The sequence below is a fragment of the Elephas maximus genome, chromosome 22 (genome assembly GCF_024166365.1).
Source record: "Elephas maximus indicus isolate mEleMax1 chromosome 22, mEleMax1 primary haplotype, whole genome shotgun sequence".
Taxonomy (NCBI): Eukaryota; Metazoa; Chordata; class Mammalia; order Proboscidea; family Elephantidae; genus Elephas; species Elephas maximus.
The window spans coordinates 45186102-45200825 of NC_064840.1; the positions used below are offsets into that span (position 1 = coordinate 45186102).

A 14724-nucleotide genomic window follows, 5' to 3' on the forward strand; every position below is an offset into this window, starting at 1 on the left:
AATAATTACACATCTGAGCACAGATCTAGGTGTTTCTAATTGGGGAGGAGTTTCAGCCTTAAATTCAGGCATATATATATATATATATGTACATGTATATATATACATATATATATATATTTTTTTTAACCAGGATTCTTCCTCTGAAAGGGCTGACAATAGTTATAAAAATCAGTTTGTCCTTTCCTGCTTCTCCCTTTCTTTCTTTTGTCTTCAAAGGGTTCTTATTTGGCAGGCAGCAATGAGTTGGAATGGACTCCAAGGCAACGGGGTAATTAGATAGCAAGTAAGAAAACTGGAAGGGCCAAAATAAACAGGTCCTGCGATTCCGTTCTTTTCTGTCCTTCGCGCCGACCCGTAGTTTGGAGCCCGCGAAGGGGCAGAGCGGGCTTTTGAATGAAAGGACTGTTCAAATCCCAACGGCTGTTGCTGAAAGCGTGTGGTGGCCTTTGGTGTGCTGAGGTAACCTTTGAGATCTTATTGGGGACCAGTCGGGACCCTGTTTCAAGGCGGCCTTGGCCTCGACCTCTCGCCTGCTCGGTCTTTTTGTACCGCGGGGTGACGCTGCCACGACGAGCGGCTCTGGTAAGGGGAGTTTTTCTGGCTCCTCAGAGTATTGGCTGCTTTAAGCCGGAACAAGCGAAGGGCCCGGTTCTCGGGGGTGTGGGAGGGGTCCGAGCGCCCCGAGCTGAGGCCTCTGCTTTTGCTTTCACTGTAGCTACGAGCCTAGATGGAAGTTTAAGACATTGGGAATATGACATTAAACTGGAAATTATTTTAAGAATCATCTTTGTTCATTGCCATCCAAACCCGAGTGCATATATATTTTTTAACATTTTATTGTGCTCTATGTGAGTAGCAAAGTAGTTTTCCCATCAATATTTCATACGCAAATTGTTCCGCGACTTTGGTTGCAATCCCCGCAATGTGTCAGCACTCTCCGTTTCCTCCCTGATTCCCCGTTTCCATTTGTCCGGTTTCCCTGCCCTTCCCTACTTTCCTCTTTGCTTTGGGGCAAACGCTGCCCTTTTTGGTCTCGTACAGTTGACTATTCTAAGGAGCACATTCCTCACGGGTGTTATTGTTTATTTTATAGGCCAGACTATTAATTTGGCTGAGAGGTGGACTCCGGGAGTGTCTTCGGTTTCCAGTTAGAAGGCCGTTCTAGGACAGTAGTCTCCGGGGTTCCTTCAGTCTCTATCAGACCAGTTAGTCTGGTCTTTTTTTTTTTTTTTTAAATGAATTTGAGTTTTGTTCTACATTTTTCACCCATTCTAACCGGTCAAAGTAGTCCATAGTGGTAGCCAGGCGCCATCTAGTTCTTCTAGTCTCAGAGGAGGCTGTGGTTCAGGTGGGCCATTAGTCCTTTGGACTAATTGCTTCCTTGAGTCTTTGGTTTTCTTCATTTTCTTTTGCTCCAGGCAGGAAGAGACCAGTAGTCACATCACAGATGGCCACTGGAGAACTTTTAAGACCCTGGACACTACTCACCAGACTAGGATGCAGAACATTATGAACTGTGTTACATCATTTGACCTAGATGATCTCCAGGACTATGGTCCTTAGCCTTCAAGCTCAGTACCAAAAAACCAAACCAAAACCAGTGCGGTCAAGTCGAATCCAACTCATAGCGACCCGATAGGACAGAGTAGAACTGCCCCATAGAGTTTCCAAGGAGTGCCTGGTGGATTTGAACTGCCAGCCCTTTGGTTAGCAGCCATAGCACTTAACCACTATGCCACCAAGCTCAATAGCTCAGCCTTTTGAGGTGTTTGGTTATGTCTAAGACGTTTCCGTAACTGTGCCTCTTATGTGCTCTATTATGTATATGAATATACATGCTGTACTTACGTATATGTCGGTAGAAATATCCACAACTATACTTGTGTAAGCACACAGGTGTATTCCTGTACAACTTCCCATACCTATTTAACATACATATCTAACTATATCTTCTTGTAAGTTATTGTTTGTCATTACTGTTATTGCAGGATTAGATATGTTATAGTATTTTATTTACTGTAGTCGCCCTTTATTCCTGTGTACCTCTCAGTGTCTTCCTTTGTCTTGGTTTGGTTGTGCAGACTTCCCCCATATTGTGTATTGTCTTTCCCTTCACCAATATTGACATATCTATAGTTAGCCCCCCATATCCATTTGCAGATTCAACCAACTGTGGGTCGGAAATATTTGGGGAAAAAAAATGCCAAAAAGCAAAATTTGAATTTGCCAAGCACCAAGGACTATGCCGAATCCATGGGAATGAAATGATGTGTAACCTCCTCCATTTCTCAGATCGTCAGTCTCTCTCCAGCACTCTTGTTTGAGCATTCTTCTCGTTAGTTCTGCTCCCTGTGTACTCTTTGTTTCTGTGAAAAAATGCTCCTAATAGCACTTAAGTGGTCAAAGCAATACCTCAAACGCTAAGAGGGAATGTAAAGTGCTATCTCGGGGCAATACAGTATAACAACTATTTACACGGCGTTAACATTTTATTAGGTGTTATTCTCGGGGCAATACAGTATAACAACTATTTACACGGCATTAACATTTTATTAGGTGTTATAAGTAATCTAGAGATAATTTAAAGTAGAGAAAGGATGTGTATATGCAAACACTATGCCGTTTTACATAAGGGACTGGAACATTCTCAGATTTTGGTATCTGTTCTGGAAACAATCCCCCACCAGATACCTAGAGAGGACTCTACTATCTAGGTAGTGATTCTCCCTCCCTCCCCCTCTCATCCCTGGTAGCCATCAAATAATGGTTCTTTCTGTGTGTATACCTTTTCTTGACTTTTTATAATAGTGATCTCATACAATATTCATCCTTTTGTGATTGGCTTATTTCACTCATCATTATGTCCTCCAGATTTATCCATGTTATGAGATGTTTCGTGGATTCATCACTGTTCTTCATCGTGTTGTATTCCATTGTGTTATGTACCACAATTTGTTTATCAGTTTACCTGTTGGGCACTTAGGTTGTTTCCATCTTTTTGCTATTGTGAATAATGCTGCAGTGAACATGGGTGTGCATATATCTATTCACGTGACAGCTCTTATTTCCTTAGGATATATATACCTAGGAGTAGGATTGCTAGATCATATGGTTTTCTATTTCTAGCGTTTCAAGAAAGTGCCATATTTTCCATAGTTTTTGCACCATTTTACATTCTCACCAGCAGCGTTTATAAGAGTTCCAGTCACATCACAGCCTCACCAGCATTTGCTGGTTTTTTGTTTTTTTGATCAGTGCCATTGTTGCCAAGGCGAAATGGTATCTCATTACAGTTTTGATTTGTATCTCTCTCTTTTTTTAGTGGCTAATGGGAAACCCTAGTGGTGTAGTGGTTAAGTGCTACAGCTGTTACCCGAGAGGTTGGCAGTTTGAATCCACCAGGCACTCCTTGGAAACTCTATGGGGCAGTTCTACTCTGTCCTGTAGGGTCGCTATGAGTTGGAATCGACCCAACAGCAGTGGGTTTGGTTTTTTTTAATGGCTAATGTAAAAAAATTTTTTTTTTTTTTTTTTTAATGACAGCAGCCTGGTGGTGTAGTGGTTAAGAGCTTGGCTGCTAACCAAAATGTTGGCGGTTCAAATCCACCAGTTGCTCCTTGGAAACCCTGTGGGGCAGTTCTGCTCTGGCCTGTAGGGTCACTGTAAGTCTGAATCGACTTGACAATGGGTTGGGTTTTTTTTTTTTTTCTTAATTAATGTTTATTTGGATTACAAATTTATTTATTATCATTACTTTTTACATCAAAATAGAACAGTGTTTATTTCTGGGTGGTAACATAAGTGATTTTTTTTTTTTTATTGTACTTTAGATGAAGGTTTACAGAGCAAATTACTCATTAAACAATAGACATATTGTTTTATGACATTGGTTGCCAACCCTATGATATGTCAACATTTTCCTTCTTGACCTTGGGTTTCCTGTTACCTGCTTTCCTGTCCCCTCTTGCCTTCTCGTCCTTGCCCCTGGGCTGATGCGCCTATTCAGTCCGGTTCTGTTTTGTTTTGTGGGCTTGCCTAGTCTTTGTCTGAGGGTGAATTTTTTTTTTTTTTAAATGATCGTGAGCATCTCTTTGTGTTTGTTAGCCGCTTGAATGTCCTCTTTGAAGTGTCTGTTCATGTCCTTTGCCCATTTTTTTCATGAGGGATATTGGTCTGTAGTTTTCTTTTTTTGTGGTGCCTTTACCTGGCTATCGTGTCAGGGTTATGCTGGCTTCATAGAATGAGTTTGGGAGTATTCCTTCCTTTTCTACGTGCTGAAATAGTTTGACTAGTATTGGTGTGAGCTCTTCTTTGAAAGTTTAGTGGAATTCTCCAGTGAAGCCATCTGGGCCAGGGTTTTTTTATTGTCGTTGAGAATTTTTTAATTATCTTGTCAATTTCTTCTTTTGTTATGGGCCTGTTTAGTTTTTCTACCTCAGTTTGTGTTAGTTTAAGTAGGTAGTGTGTTTCTAGAAATTTGTCTGTTTCTTCTAGGTTTTTGAATTTGTTGGAGTACAATTTTTCATAGTATTCTGTTAACTCCTTGCCATCAAGTGGATTCTGACTATAGCGACCCTAGAGAACAGAGTAGAATTGCCCCATAGGGTTTCCTGGTGGATTCAAACTGCCAGTCTTTCTGGTTAGCAGCCATAACCAAAAAACCAAATTCATTGCCGTTGAGTCGATTCCAACTCGTAGTGACCCTATAGGACAGAGTAGAACTGCCTCGTAAGGTTTCTAAGGAGTGCCCGGTGGATTTGAACTGCTGACCTTTTGGTTAGCAGCCGTAGCTGTGTCACCAGGGCTCCAGTATTCTGTTATAATCTGTTCATTCTCATTGGATTCTATCAATTTTTTTATTCCATCCTTGATTTCTTTTATAGTCCAGTAGTTTTTTTCAAGATGTTGTTTATTTTCCATGCATTTGATTTTTTTTTTTCTTTCTGTTTCTGTTACTGATTTCTATTTTTATGGCATTATGATCACAGGAGATTCTTTGTATTTGGATGTTTGGGATTTTGTTAAGGCTTGCTTTATGGCCTAAAATGTGGCCTATTCTGTAGAATGTTCCATGTGCTAAAAACAATGTATACTTTGCTGCTGTTGGGTGGAGTGTTCTGTATATGTATATGAAATCTGTATATGTCTATGAGATCAAGTTGGTTGATTGTGGGGTTGGCAGTTTTTTTTTTTTTTTTTCTTTCAGAGTTTTACATATGTCATCCCACTGCCTTCTTGCCTGCATGGTTTCTGCCAGGAAATAAGAGGTTAGTCTTACTGGTTTTGCTTTGTAGGTAACATTTCATCTTTCCTGAGCTGCTCTGAGGATTCTCTCTTTGTCTTTGGTTTTGGAGAATTTGATTATGGTGTCTTGGTGACTTTCTTTTGGAGTCTGTCCTGTATGGGGTTCATTGAACTTCCTGGATGGATATCTTCTCAACTTTCATGGTATTAAGGAAGTTTTCTGCCAGCAAATCTCTAAAAATTCTCTCTGTGATTTTTTTTTTTTTTTGGTCTCCTCTTGTTCTGGAATTTTGTTCACGTGTAAATTATTCCTCTTGATAGTCTCCCAGATAACTCTTAGCCTTTCTTTATTTTTCTTCATTCTTTTTTCTGGTTGTTCCTCCAACAAATTAGTATTAAGGGATTTGCTCTCTATTTGCTGATTCTGGCTTCCATTGATTAAGTTCTTCTCTTGTGTCCTTCCATTAAGTTATTTATTTCTGAAATTTTGTTAATCTTCTGTATTTCTAGTTGCTGTTTTTGTATCATTTCTAGTTGTCCATTTATTTTGTCATTTTATTCTTGTATTCCTGAATTCTTCTAGAGTTTTGTGTGTGTTCTCCTTGGTTTTATCCATGTTTTCCTTGATCTCTTTCCATAGCTCTTTGAGGGTCTTATATATAAATGCTTTGAGTTCCTTATCAGTCAGTTCCATTACCATTTCTTCCTCAGGAAGGTTTTCTGCCCTTTTATTTTTACGAGTTGCTTAAGCTATCTTGTCCTGCTTCTTTATATGATTTGATACCGTCTCTTGTCTCTGAGGCATTAAGGTGTTATTTTACTTAATAGTTGATTATATGTATGGTTTTTTCATCCTGATTTTTGGTTTTGTTTTGTTTTGATATATCAGAATGAGTGAGTTGGGAGTGCTTCACTGATTGCTTGTCTGTCGGCCAGGAGCATTCTTCACCTGTCTCCTGGTGGATGGGATAGGGTGTTCTGTTCTTGGTCGTGCATGATGGCTGAGGGTGGGCTGGGCAGGTGTTGGCTGCTGGCTCTCACTGGTCCAGCAGCATGGGAATGCTCACAGCTGCTCAATGGGTAGGTGGGGTGGCGGGTGGGAGAGGTGGGGTGGGCAGCTGGTGGAGCATTGGAGAGCTCTGTCACTGCCACTTGGGTGAGCATGCAGGAGGGTCAGAGTGGGCAGCAGGGGAAGCAGAGGAGCACTCCTCCACTGCTATTCGGGACGGGTCAGTGGGCAGGAGGGCCAGGGCAGCTGAGCAGGGGAACATCAGAGTGCTCCGCCAATACTCAGTGGGGGTCAGTGGGCAGGGGGGATGGGTGGGAAAGCTCCTGTGTATTTTACTGCTGCCGCCGCTCAAGGATATCTCTGAGTGGGAGGCACGAGGCAGGCAGGTTGGGGAGCGCGTGCTCTGCTGCCACAACTTGGGTTCAGCTGGTGGGAGGGGCAGGGTGGGTGGGAGGGGCAGGGTGGGTGGGAGGGGCAGGGCAGGAGAGGGAGCATTCTGCTGCTGTCTGGTGGGGTTGACAGGTAGAAGCGGTGGGGTGGGGTAGTGGCCAGGTGATCTCCAGTGCACTCTGCTACTGCTGCTCAGTGGGGACAGCAGACGAGAGGGGCGGGGAGGACAACCGCTGGGTGAGTGCTGGGGCACTCTGCCACTGCCACTTAGTGGGGCAGCCACTCAGTGGAGTCGGCTGACGGTGGAGGTTGTGATGGGGTTCGGTGGGGGGGAAAGGGAGGGGCTCGTGTTGTGGTCCCTGGCTTTCAAGGCTATGGGGATGTTGGGGCTGAGGAGGGTGGGTTGAGGGAAAGTGTGCTTCTCTGGTCAATGGGCAAGAGTGCCTTTCTACTTCCCATTGGCTGCTGCCCACAATTGGCACCTGGCCCCGACTAAGTGTGAGAAGAGGGGGCTGCCCATATTCTGGTCAGATTGGGAACCTCCTGCTGATGCTCTGTGAATCTCTTGTTCTGTGTGTGCCACCTATCCCAATGACTGGGGACCACTGCTGTTGAATAGCCCTGTCTTTGGGTCCTAGCCCCCTCCCTGCTCTATGGACACTGGGATTCCTAGAATTCTCACCTTCCTTCCTGTACTTTCCCTCATTAGATCCGGTTCATGTCCTGGACACCTTGCTTCACTGCTGGTATGTCTACGCAGTTTCTCTGTCTCTTGTTGGAAATCCTGTGTGGTTATCTTCCTGTGCACCTCACCCAGGTTCCCTACTGGCTTTGTCTCAAGATGGCCACGCTGTGCCAATCTGGCTGGGAGGGCATCTCTGCTCCGTATCTCTCCTTGTTTGCTTTTTTCCATCAGTTTCTTCTTCCAGTCGTTATTTGATCTATTTCTTTATCCTTTCGTTTGATCCTCAGGGTTCCAGGATTGTCATCTTTGTCTGTTTCACTTGGTTTTTGGGTCTTTGCTGTAGAGGGATGGTGTGGTGTGTCTGGCTAAGTGCCATCTTGGCTCTGTCGCTGAAGGCAATTTATCTGAGTGCACATCTTAATCTCGGGAGAGACTGTGGGTTTCAAGGAAGACATTCACTTTTTCTCAAAGTGAAGCCTGGGAATCTGTACTTTTTATAGATGTTCCATAGGAGAATAGGATGTTTAGACAGACTTGGGAACCTTTGACCTTTCAAGCTGCCTTTGTTTTATAGATGAATACTGTGAGGCCCTGCTTGAGGCAAGACCCATTCTTATGCTTTAGGGACATCAGTACCAGATCCCAATACAGGGCCTTGTGCCTGATGGAAGCTGTTCATGACCTCAGCTGAGTGAGTCTCAATTCCAACTCTAAGGCCTGAGCTGTTGAAGGATTTGTGAGAAAGGAGGAGGAAGCATATTTCAGCTATTGCAGTTTCCTCCTTTGACCCCCTTCAAGTAATCATGCTTCTGATTTTCAGGTGAGACAACTGGGTGTTAGTTACAGCTGAGAGAAAGATTTTAACAACCAGCTCTCTGTAAGCTCTTGGCTGAGGGAAGAAATACTTTGTAGCTCTACTCCCAGGAATCCTAATAGGCTCCTCGGGGAGTAAAGTCTTAAAAAGACCTTAGAAATAATCAGATCCAGTCTTTCTCTTTCTTTCCTATTCTACTTTCTACCTCTATGTTGCTTCTCCTTTCCCATTACCTTTACTTTTTCCCTTGTTTTTTTATATTTCCATATTCTGCTGTCCATTTACACCTTAGGTTTGCTAGTGGTATCTAGATATTTGTTTAGTCCCAGGGTGGCTTGGAGTCCAAAAAGTTACTGACAGTTGATCCAGTAAGTCTGTTGATTAGCTTGCTGAGCCCTGTTAACTTTTTAGTACTGCACTTTAAAGAGTACTACATGGTTTTTAAAAATATACTAAAGTCCCTGGTTTGTGGTTTGCGCTTGAGTGTTAACTGAAAGGTTAGCGGTTCAAACTCACCCAATGGGCGCATTGGAAGAAAGACCTGATAAACTGCTTCCCTAAAGATTACAGCCAAAAAAAACCCTGTAGAGCTTGGTTCTGCTCTGTAACACGAGTCAGAAAATCAACAGCAACGAGTTTGGGTTTAATTTTGTTTTGTTTTAAGTACTGTACAAAGTATTTATGAAATTCAGCCCACAGTCATATTAGTGTAAATTTCTAAGTTATCTTTGTCTAAAATATTCACAATTTTATGCTGCCATTCATTTATTCATTAAGAGGATCCCTGGTGGTGCAGTGGTTAAGTGCTTGGCTGCTAACCACAAGGTTAGTGGTTTGAACCCACCAGCTGCTCCACAGGAGAAGGATGTGGCACTCTGGTTCTGTAAAGATTTACAGCCTTGGAAACTCTATGGGGCAATTCTGCTCTGTCCTATAGGGTTGGAATCAACTTGATGGCAATGGGTTTGGTTTTATCTTCATTAAAATCTTGTGATATAGAACTGGTATGATTATCTAGCAATTAGTGTATATTGAATATGTATATACAATATATACATTAAACTTAGGCTGTTTCTGAATATCAAATCTTCTTTATGCTAAAAGGGAAAAGACAATGAGTGTTATGTGGCAATAAGATCTCTTTAAGACTCCATACTTGCTGTGATTTTTTTTGTATCCCTCACTGGCCCTTCCTGAGGCTGCTTTGTTTGTTCATTTCTTATATTGGAATGCCTTATGGCTACCTATTTTCTATTTATACTTACTCTCTAGGTGATCTTATCCAGCCTCTTGGCTTTAAATACCATGCATATGCTGATATCCCACAAACTTATATTTTTACTTTGGATTCCAAAGCTATATTCAGCTCCCTATTTGGCATTTCACCCTGGATATCTAATAAGGCGTAAAAAACTTAGTTCCTAATCTCAATTAATAGCACCCCTATTTTTCTTGTTACTGAATCCAGAAAATGGCTTTTCTTGACTTTTCTTTCATTCCTAGTCAAAATCCAAACATCAGGAAATCCTGTTAGCTCCACATTCAAAATATATCCAGAATCCAACCATTTCTCACCATCTCCACTGTTACTACTCTGATTCAAGACACTAGCACCTTTCCTGGATTATTGTAATAGCCACCTATTGATAGGATTGCTCCCAGCCTAATTCCCCTTCAGCTAACAAGCACAGAAGCCAGAGTGATATTGTTAATATTGTCAAAGAGCTAACTGAAATCTCTGTTAAAATTAAACAGAGTAGGTATGGAGAAGTGGAGATGGAACTGGAATGTTTAAAGGATTATGTGTTTATTTGAAGGCTCTATTTTCCTGATGGACCTGGGATGGAGTATTATATATGATTCAATTGTGAGTGTTGATTATTAACAGGGTTAATTATGATTGTAAAAACTGTAATTGTAGAAGCTGTAAGTGTGAAAGAGTAGACTAAGGGGGAGGCACTGCTGGACTGGAGTACAGTGGCTGAACCTAAATTTCCTAAAGGTTTCCTATGCTGATACCTTGTGAGGCTCAGAGCAAGGGAATAATCTTCTCTCAGTTAAATTTTATCTGACACCAGGAAGGGTGAAGCCAAGGTGATTTTTGGAGAGCTTGACCAGATCAGATGGACACCTGCAGCGGACCTGAATGGCAGATACCTGAGTAATCTCACCTTTAGGTCTATTGCTCTATGGAAGAACTAATTGTTAATGACTGTTTTGAACTGGTGAAATGAAAGGGATGGGGAAGTTATCCTGCAAGTATGAAAGAACCATGACAAGAAAAGCCAAGGGTGGCCTGTGGTGTGATGCATTGCTTTTGTGTGGACTTTCTTGCTGTGGTCCTATAACTCCCATCTAGGTGTCCTTGCTGTTGCCATTGTGGTTGCTGGGGCGGGCAGGGGGTCTGCCTTGCCTCGGGTGGGGTGTGGGCCAGTTGGTGTGTCCGCCCACTCTGGGCAGCATGCAGTGCGGTGGGAGGGGCCGCTTCCATGCACATATGCACGCCCAGCGTGTGCCACAGCCCGCTTGCTCAAATGAACGGGTGAATGAATGCACTGTGAGGATTGTGAGGATGGCGCAGGACCGGGTAGTGTTTCGTTCTGTTGTGCATAGGGTTGCTATGAGTTGGAAGCGACTCCACAGCACCTAACAAAAAATAACAGGTGTGACTGTGCAAATAAGGTAATTGTGGCCTACCAAGGGGATTGGTCAGTTTTGTCATCTAGCTAGGCTTAAGATGAACTATCCCAGAGGTGGGAGGAGAGGATCTCACCACCACCAAGGAAGAAGGGGCAAGAGCGGAACGCGTTCTTTAAACCCAGGATCCCTGTTCTAAGATCCCTGGAACTAGGAGATTGAGAGAGCTGTAACACTAAAGATGACAAGAAGCGGTGGCAGAGAAACAGTGGCAGGAGAGACCAGCAGAAGATGGCACAGTGGGCTTCCTGGCCCACAGAATGAGAAAGCTGAATGCGTTTGGGCAAGAGGCTTGCTGAGAATAAGGTGCCTTTGGGCACTTGGAGCTAGGTTTGTCAGCCCATGGAGCTAGAGCTGAGTGCCTTAGGTGGAAGCTTACTGGTGAAGTGGAGTGCCTCGGGGCACTTATCGGCAGAGCTAAAAGAGCTTGGTAACACTTGCCCAAGCAAGGCAGAGGTTGAGGGGCCAGAGAGAGGTGTGCCTGTAGGCACAGCTGAAAAGAGGCTGTCCTGATGGAAGAACTGTATCCTGAGCATTCCTGAACCTGAATTGTAACCTGTTACTTCCCTAAGAAGCCCTATAATTGTGGAAGAAAAAACAAAATGAAAGCAAAGAGTTTTATTGAAGGAATAAGGTGAGCTGGACCAGGCAACACTTCATGAGGATTCATGAAAGCACTCTGACAAAAGGAATTTTTCACAAAATTTATGGTACAGAAAACACAGGGATTTCAAGGAAAAAATTCTGATTGACATTTACAAAATAATGCTTTAATAGAAACAGGTCAGTTATGAGATCCTTCAACATTGTTTTGCTCATCATAAAATTTGAGTTAGTTAACATCTTGTTAATCTAGGGATATTTTGGGGACTGTCCTGTGTAAATGTTCTTCCTGAGAGTGTACTATGAGAGAAAGGGAGGCGAGGGGAGCCCGCAGGCTTCCTGAAGTAGCCTGGTTAGCTGACTTTTGAGAGGCAGCTCAGACTGAGCCATAAACAGCAAAAATGTAGTTAGGCCTACATTTTCGACAGAAGCCTCTCCTACACCCCTCCATACAACTTTTGATCAAGAACTTCTGTAGAAAGTCACTGATCACTATTATAAGAGTCTCTTCTACGTGGACTTATTTTCCTTGTATTTATTAGATGGTTACCTATTTAAAATAGGATTTTAAGACCCCAGATGCTCTCCATAAGGGCAGAATCTTCACAGTGCCACAGCTTGGACCTCTTTTTCTGTGATCTTTTAAGAATGGGTATGTAAGAGCAGGGCCAAATTAATAGGAATACTTGGCAGAGAGGGGCATTGGCCAAGGTGAAATCCAAACTATCCTCTAAGGAATTACTGTTTCTTCAAAATATATGACCTTTTTTATAGCAAGTCGAGTTGCATTGTGAGTACAAGCATTTGAAAAATATTTCATAAGACATTTGATTAATTCTATAATAATGATTATGGCAATTAAAGGAATTAGTCCAGTTTGTAAAATTGAGGGTAGCTAGAACCAATTTCAGTATAGCTAACTAAAAATATCAAGAAAAGGGGGACTTGGGCATAGGGGGTAGTTGAAGCCATGTAGCTTTCTGTTGGACTTGTTTAACATCTTGTTCTACTTTTGATATATTTATCCAGGTACAAAAAGTGGTATTAACGATTGCACGAACCTCTCCTTGTTGTGCTAGAATAAAAATCAAGGGCAATTCTATGATCCAACACAACTTTGGCAATAGAGTTTAAAGATTCTTGTTGCACTTCTGTGCTGTCAGCTAGTTCATTTGTTATTTAGAGCACAGTGGCAGACCAATTGTGAATAGATTTTTCAAGTTTGTGTATACCCACAAGTAGAAAAAGTCCCCCAAGGAATGCCCATCCATCCCTGGATCTGTCCATTATAGAGTTTTCATAATTTCTTTTGTGTTGCGAAAAGAGTTTTGGATCTTGGTCCAGTGTACACTTTCATTATTAAGAGTGGGAATTCAGGGGAAACCCTAAAAAGCCAAACGTACATTGACTTGTCATTTTTAAACTACCTAGGCATGGTAATGCCCAAGTACAGGGTTATTTGGATTTGGCTTTTTCTTAATGGGGTATTTTGATCCCCCACATAAAAATACATCTCTATGAGGAACACAGGTCGTATTATTTCCGGTGTTATTTTGTGAAGAAGGAATGGTTTGGTTGACTTTTTCAAGCCATTCTTCAGTCAAAGAGTTATTACAAATAGACAACAGCCCCCAATATGTTGGCCGGTAAATGCCATAACAAAAGGGTGGCTTTCCTTTGGTACTGCTGCAAGGTTCTTGTATAAAAGTTTGAAGATAGCTGGAATTCCTTGGGCATATGAGTGAACAATCAGTATATGGATAAAGCTTCTCTGTATTTTTGGTACAGTTTTTCAAACTTTCCTCTGTATCACTGAATTGAGGGTTTTGAGTTAAATTGAAACATGGCACCTGAGGATTGTTAACAATTTTAGAGGCTGCCACAACCTGACATGTGTAGCCTTTTTAAAGGAAATACTAGGATTTACAACAGAATCAGGTACGGAGCTATAGTTAAACACAGGCATAGCTAAGGGGTCGGTCTGAATTTGTATGTCCAGATTTTGGGACTTGATGACAAATCCTACAGCCAGTCAGATTACTGGCACTAGCTACTGATTGAGCTAATCTAACAAAGGCATTATCATGCTAGACGTCAACGAGTCATGATTTACAGTAAGAAAATACTTAAAGGCTTCGTAGTGTAAGAATAGTAACTGAAAAGTAATACAATAAGGCAAATATTATAAAAATAATAGCTGTGATAAAGTTACTTGTGTGGAAAAAAGAGGATATTAAAACAAGGGATAATAGAAAGTTTAGCAATCAAGAGAAGGAGAGCTACAAGTATGAAGCAAATTGCAGAAATGTCAGTAGTCTGCATAAACAGTTCTTACCACTCAATAAACTCAAGCTTGGTAAATAAGGCAATCTCAAAAACAAAGTCCAATAATTTCAAGAGCTTGCGTGAGGTCTTGTTCCATGATCTTGGGAGGAATTGTCTACTTACAGTGTTATCTGCTTCTAGCCACAGGGTGTTTGAACTTCAGTTTAAGTCCTTCTGTAGATGTAACAGTCCAAATAGGGGCTTTAACCTTCTCTAAATGAGACAGATGGATCTAAGTTTTAGCACCTGGTAATTTAATTGGCACAAGAGTTAGTGTAGAAGGATCAAATATGATCCTTTCCAATGAGCATCCAGGGAACCTTTTTAATTGGTGCCTCTTCCAATATACATAGTCACCTGGTTCATTAATAGGTAGTTTATGTGTTTCTAAATTTGGGCTGTAAAAGCTTCTTTGGCTTGTGAAAGGTGCTCTTTAGGGTACTGAATCAAAGACTTACAATATTTCAATAATTCAGGTTTAACTAAATAATCAGTATGGGTTGAGAAATAAGGAAGGGCCATAGGTCTTCCAGTAATATTTTTACATGGGGTTAATTTATGTGGCCCAAACTGAGTGGACCTCAAATTTAGGACGCAGGGGAGGATCTTAATCTAAATAAGCTCAGAGATCAGAAAGTTTGGTCAACTGGGTTTTTATTATACCATTTGTTCTTTCTACTAGCCTGGAAGATTATGCATGGTGAGGGCAATGAAGTCTTTATAAGTAGGAAAAATCTTCAATATTTCTTTAGTTACTTGTCTAGTAAAATGGGCCCGTTGTCACTACAAAGTCTTGTTGGTGCTCACCAAGAGAGAATTATGTTTTCAAGAAGTTTCTTAGCTACAAATATTGCAGTGGCATGGGGACTAGGAAAGGCCTCTACCCAGTGTGAAAATCTGCAGATCATCACTAGTATATATTTATAACCATTTGAAGGTGAGAGCTGGATAAAA

The 14724-nt window shown here is 41.8% G+C and overlaps 1 protein-coding gene across 2 annotated transcripts in view; it reads left to right on the forward strand.

The window, feature by feature from the left end:
• Positions 1–382: 382 nt before the first annotated feature.
• Positions 383–14724, forward strand: part of PBK (PDZ binding kinase) — a 66515-nt gene continuing 52173 nt past the window's right edge. The window contains exon 1 of one of the 2 annotated variants that reach the window (XM_049865708.1): positions 383–462. The gene's annotated coding sequence lies outside the window, so the exon portion shown is untranslated. Of the gene's footprint in view, positions 586–14724 lie in introns of both variants that reach the window. The other variant, XM_049865707.1, reaches the window with a different exon arrangement.